Source organism: Dysidea avara, chromosome 10 (assembly GCF_963678975.1).
Source record: "Dysidea avara chromosome 10, odDysAvar1.4, whole genome shotgun sequence".
Classification (NCBI taxonomy): Eukaryota; Metazoa; Porifera; class Demospongiae; order Dictyoceratida; family Dysideidae; genus Dysidea; species Dysidea avara.
In genome coordinates this window covers 29,706,057-29,712,443 of record NC_089281.1, presented here as the reverse complement: position 1 = coordinate 29,712,443, position 6,387 = coordinate 29,706,057, and the positions used below count along the sequence as shown (strand labels likewise).

The window sequence follows — 6,387 nt, the reverse complement described above, 5'->3', positions numbered from 1 at the left end:
AGTTTCAGCTGGTGCTTAAAAATTTGTAATGATTGTTGTTGGATTAGATTCTCTGTTTCCCCAGCGTCCACCACCCGCATCTGGTTACTGTCAGCTATAAATATTCTGTATTCTTCCATTATTCTCTGGTTATTCTTGCATACTGACAGGCCCATCTCGTCAGCTCGTGTGTCAGTGCGCTATCGAGTCGGCACAAATTCACATTCATGTTTGGGTTATTTTTTGCAACTTAAAAGTAGGAAGATGGTTGTGCCAGGCAACTAATAGCTTGAAAATTTGACAATTTTATAATGAAATAATGGAAATGGACCACCTGCCCGCATGCAAATATGCCTGAGTCCAGGACGGGAACAGAGAATTTATTTGGAGTGGCCTTAAGTAATTAGCAGTTTCTGTGTAAATTGATCATAATCGTTACATCAGTATAGTTATAGCTAGTACATTTGTGAATAATCAAGATCATACACATGTGTGTATGCTTTAATTTTTATTAGATCCAATTCCCTCTCTTTACTGTGCAAGCATTCTAGAATTAACTCTCATAGGTTTTCTCTTTATTTGTTAGCATGCAGCGTTTATTTCTGGAATTGTGTCCCACATGATATATAGAGCGAAAACCATCATTATTGATAAATAACATAGTAAAAATACAAAAATAACTAGTAAGTGAGTGTGTCCTTGGACACACACGGCCATGGATAGGGCAATAAAATGCCCCACGAGTGGGTGTGGCAGTGGGTGTAGCAGGGAAAAACAATAACAAAAGAATTTTTTTTAATTTTCCTATTTCCTCAGGTACACTATACCACCCAGCACTACCAGATGATAAAGTGCTGGACAAAATAAGACAATAAAGGGATCAATGTGATAGAAGCATATATGCACTTGGCCCTCTGATACTGCAACCCAGCACACTTTTGAGACTATATGGAGCACACATTATGGCAGTCAACTGTGAATAACTGCCACTATAAAAATGTTACAACAGAAAGTTCAGATGCCATTGTATAGAGAAGTTCAATTGAGGGCTTTGTTTTCATAAATGTATTGTTGGGAAAATTATATATGGATTCTAATGGGTATATGTTTGTGCTTTTTTGTGCATAATGTAAATATGTGGTATTTTCCATGGAGCAAGAAACAATGGCTGTTCAGTGGGACCAAGCTACAACTACAAAAAGGACATGGAGAGTTTTTAGGCTGTTTTAATGCATAACTAGCTACTTCATAAGAATTGAGGTTAGCTAAAATATTGTGCAGTGTAAATTTTCTTTAGTTGACAATTTCCAATAACTTGATATGCACATGAAAAACTACTTTATTTGTACATGTCTAAAAGGGGATCAATGGAGGTATATACACATGTACATGTCATGCAGGATTATTGGAACCCTTACCCAAATTCAGTCTTATTCTAACGTACTGATTAAGAATCTATCTGAACTAAGAACTTAAAATTGGGGCCATTTTAGAAAGATTGATCACAAAATGTTGTATATCACCCAATTCGCATTTCATCTAGGATTATGATATGTGGGTTTATGGAAGTTATGGTGTGTTAACAGTGTTATTTTCCGTAATTTAAAATATTTAATGCACAGCTAAAGTGACACATTTTAAAACTGTTTTGTACTGATGTGTAGCTATGTATATAGTTTGTTGTGTTGTGTTTTTGTATAGCCCCTATAGGCTTTATATTAGCCTTTTTTGCATTCACCCTACCCTTTTGGTTAGCAAAACATTGTCATTCAACAACCGTTAACAAAGATTAGAAGTGAAACAAACTGTCACCTATAATGTGGTGAGTGTGATGGTTTAACTTCTTGTTATTTGTAATACTGATAGTCATAGGCTTGCGTATTTGCATGTGTGTTAGTGTCATGTGTACCTCCAACACAAATATTATATACCAAAAAAAATCATTTAGCAGTCCAATGGAACATGCAGTTACACATTATAGCTCGATAAATCTCGAACCTCTTCTTGGATGAGTGTGTTGGTGAAGAAACTTGGAGGCTGCTGGGTTAGAGAACCACTATAAACAATTATTAGTATATTCATGCAATGAAGTATATACCACTTCAGAGTTGTGCTATAGTGATGCATAGAAACCTCAGCTTTGCCTCAGTTTATTGGTTCTATTGCATCATTCTAACATCTCCTCCTGGGTTGCTACATATACTTGGTTTTCAGATCATGTCTTGATATTATACCAGGGATGTGCCATGGTGGTCGGCATTGGTTTGTACCATGCAGCCAGCACTCAAATAAAATAGCCACTACTACTACTACCACTGACTTTTCATCTTTTACTTACACAAGGCCTCACACTTCATTTCTGTATTTAATTCTCCGCCACTATTGGGAGTATCTCTGTTGATATTGCTCTTAGCAGACTTTGCTATATATGATTAGGTGTAGACCTTATGACCTTTATGATCAACTTTATTATATTGTAGTCAACTACATAACAGACTTCTAAACAAAGACTGCATGATTGATAACCATTGGTCCACGATAATAAGAGTTATAGTGGGTATTGTACTATCAATGATAACACACGTATGGACCAATCAAAGTGGCCCACTCAAATCAATAATTAACATGTTGCCTTGACATAGCTACATGAGGATCATGCACTTTAATAAGTTAGTGCAGTCTTTAACACTTGATGGACAATACTGCCAAAGAAACTACCCCCAAACAATTGATTATAGTTTCTGTCATCAGAAGAAAATTTGCTTTACAAACTGGCCAGCTCCACATATCAGATTTGATATAATTTTATGCCACAACAAATTTTAAACTACTTTTGGCAATGAATGAACATGTTCATCACAATTAAGCAAAACTGTTTACAACGGCAGTTTACTAGCTATCATCACATATGCATGGAAGTTAAAGATGAGGTTGGGATGGTGAGAAGCATTAAGTGCTTGACTACCTGCATGGTCTGTGGAAGTGTGGCTGGGTATCATCCTAACTGTTTTGAGTATTTGTGGTGGATTAAAGTATATATATGTGTGTGGAAGGGGCTCTTATACTGAGTCTGCATAACTATTGATTCATACTGTATAGTTTCCCTTGTATATAGGGAGTTCAGTAGGAGGGTTTATTTTACAATTGTATGTCACATGAACATTTCATCTGTATTTTACAACGTTGTAGAGGTGGTGACCTCAAGTGCTTGTATCGTATTGAACATGTTGAAAGTATTAGTGATGAGGTGAGGAATATAATAACAATATTCACTTCACTACACCTGGCTATACAGATACAACAATGGAACATGTGGTAGGTGAAGATATGAAGGAGTCATCAATGTTTATTATTGTACAGGACAGTCCTCTCAACTTCACTACACCACACAATATAGGGTTAGTTGTATTGGTGCATCATCAAAGTGCTACTTGTAATGTGGAATGGATGATAGGGTAGATTATAATACTTCATATTTGAAATTTGTCAACTATACTTATGCTAGTTTACTTTTTAAGGGAAAGGTCTTTCAATAACACAATGGGTTTTACACCAATCTATACAACTATTTAACTATTAGTTGATAATGTTATGTTAAACTGAACATTCATGGCTGCTTTCTATATCAATTTCACTTATGTACTCTGTTTTGTCCATATATTAAGGATAGAGGAGCAGTACAAATTACAGGGACCATTTCTTGAGAGCAGAGAAAATTGCTAGTGTAGAAAATCAACTTGTACATTTCTGTTGCTGGCACTGTATATAGTTGGAAACGTGGAACACTAAATACTTTTTCAATCATTTAAAATTCAAAAAACTGTTTTGTAAAATCATGACTACACTTATTAGCAGTATAGCGTAAACCTTGTGCATTAAGGACACCTTGGGGCTAACTGGCATCCTAATATATATAGCTCAGACAAAATTATATGTTCACAACACAGTAGTGCATCGTTGTGATTGCTCTACAGTGGAACTTGTTATGTGCACACTTAGGACCCTATACATAACTCAAAGACTTATAGACTTGTAGTTAAGGTCCCAAAGTAGTACATAAACAGACTCAGTAAATCAGGACAGTTGAACATGATAAATTATAGCAGTTGCATTATTTGGGATCATGTTTATATACATTCATGCACCTGGAGAGGTAGCTATACTGGATAATTTTACAAGCCTGCTATACTACAAAGAGTTTAGCACCCATCTTTGTGAAATCCTATATCCACTCCACAACTGGCTTTAAAAATGGTTTGAATATATCTAAGAGAAGAAAGTGTTAAAGATAGTAACAGTTAAAGTAACCAGTGTGTGAGTATGTATATGCATGCGCAGTTCACTGATCTAAGACAGAAAACTGGTCTGCAAACACTATTGACTCGAGAGACTAATCCTTTTGAAATATAAATTATGCCTTCAGTATAGAATTATTAGATTGGAAGCCAACTAATGAATTTGTAGTTTTTGCAGTATTGGCTAGAGACCTGAGAACGATGTGGGCAAGGCTATCCACAAACTTAATTTCCAAGGCCAAGGTAAATGATTGTGGGTAGCTAGCTGAGCCCACATATGTTGAGGGGTAGGGACCCGCCGATTATGCTGGCATAATAATGAGCATATCAGGGGCGGATCTAGGATTTATAAAGGGGGGGGGGGGGCTAACTCAAGGTACTAATCTCTTGGGTAGAGGTGTGCAAAGCACACTTCCCAGCATGCAAAGCATGCTGGAACTAGGGGGGTCTGGGGGTATGCCCCCCCCCCCCCCCAGGAAAAGTTTGAAAAGTAGATGCTAAAATACTGCAATTTGGAGACATTTCCACATAAAATTCATAATATTTCCTGCCTGTAGATATTTTATATACTGCCTTTAGATTATAGGTATGGCTCTCTGAAGCATTTTGCTAATGGAAAAGTTTGGGTAGGTACAGACAACCAAGTACATGATGCACCCCTCTCACAATTGCACAACACTGAATAGGCGTATGTTAGAATAATAATGTTGAAAGTGGAAAATTTTGAAATTTGAACAATACAAGATTGAATCTGGCAGCATTTTCAATGGAAATTGTGTACCTGAATTAAGTATTGCCATACATATTAACTACACAAGTAGATGAATGAAGCCCTTTAAACAGACCAATGCACTTCATTGCATGTATAGGTGCAGGCAGATTTGGAAAGTTCCATAACAGAACCAACTACATGTTTCCAGTGAATGTTCTATTAGAGTAATTAGCTGACTGCTCTATTAGAGTATCTCGATCTTGTACACCTCCAATGCTGATCCGGGTCCTTGTTGCATAAACTTTAGCATAAATCCACTAATAATACCATGGAAAGGTGGTTTTATGAGTACTTGTATTATTAGTGATCATATAATTATGCTAAGACAAAATTTCATTATAATACTCAGCATATTGATCATGCAAGTAAAGCCTAAATATGAAGGGGGGGCTTCAGCCCCCAAAGCCCCCCCCCCCCCCTGGATCCGCCCCTGCATATAACAGGTGTCTGAAAGCATGGGCATAATGCTAGCATAATAGGTAGAATATTTGTGTAATAGTATGAATTCTTGCTTATCAAAATAGCTATCACAAAAAGATCGATATACTCTAATAGAACAGTCAGTAACTCTAATAGAACAATCATATAACTGACTGTTCTATTATATATCGATCTTTTCTGTGATATACATTTTGACAATTAAGTTTGTGCTTCAGCCACTTATTAGCTATTTATCCATAAATTGGAAATTATTACTAGAGCATGGGAACTGAAGCATAAATAATTGGGCATAATTTGAGCATAATGCATGGGTAAGTATTGAGCATATATTTAAGCATAATAGGTAAATTTTTGAGCAGTGCAACGTAGCATAATAGGTAAAATTATGAGCATAATCGGCGGGTCCCTATTGAGGGGTTCTGAGATAGTTAAAGTTCAGTGCTCACGATGCTCATACTAGCCAACTTTAATCAAAACCTGTAAAATGGTCTATTAGAGTATTTTAATGTTCTATTAGGATACTCAACTTTAATTTGAGTGTTTTACTCTTTGAGACCCTTTCATTGGAATTTTGCTCTTGTTATACATCACCTGTAGCTTCTTCAAACTTCCTAGAGTAAATGATTGCAAACACTCCCTAAATTCACCCTTGATGGCATCCAAGTTTTTAATATATCCCAATATAAGCCACCAACAATTACTTTAAAATACTCTGTAATAAAAGAGTCATTCAACTATAGAACAAATTATATTCATTGTTGGAAACACCTGCCATCATTATACTTCCAATTAGCCTGTATACTCCACAGTATGCAGATAGTGACAGCGAAAACTGATATGAAAGATAGGCTAAATAAATGTGTCATTTTCTAAGGGTGATTATGTTTTATAGTTCCACTA

At 36.1% G+C, this 6,387-nt stretch overlaps 1 long non-coding RNA gene across 2 annotated transcripts; it reads left to right on the top strand.

Annotated features, from left to right (window-relative positions):
- The first annotated feature begins 778 nt into the window (after nt 1-778).
- On the top strand, nt 779-3,776 carry LOC136236981 (uncharacterized). Of its 2 annotated transcripts, none has more exons than XR_010692272.1 (5): nt 779-1,239; nt 1,735-1,801; nt 3,169-3,226; nt 3,275-3,377; nt 3,645-3,776. It is a non-coding gene; the product is annotated as an uncharacterized lncRNA (long non-coding RNA). The 2 variants fall into 2 exon arrangements; XR_010692271.1 differs by having other exon boundaries at nt 1,681-1,801.
- The last annotated feature ends 2,611 nt before the right edge of the window (nt 3,777-6,387 follow it).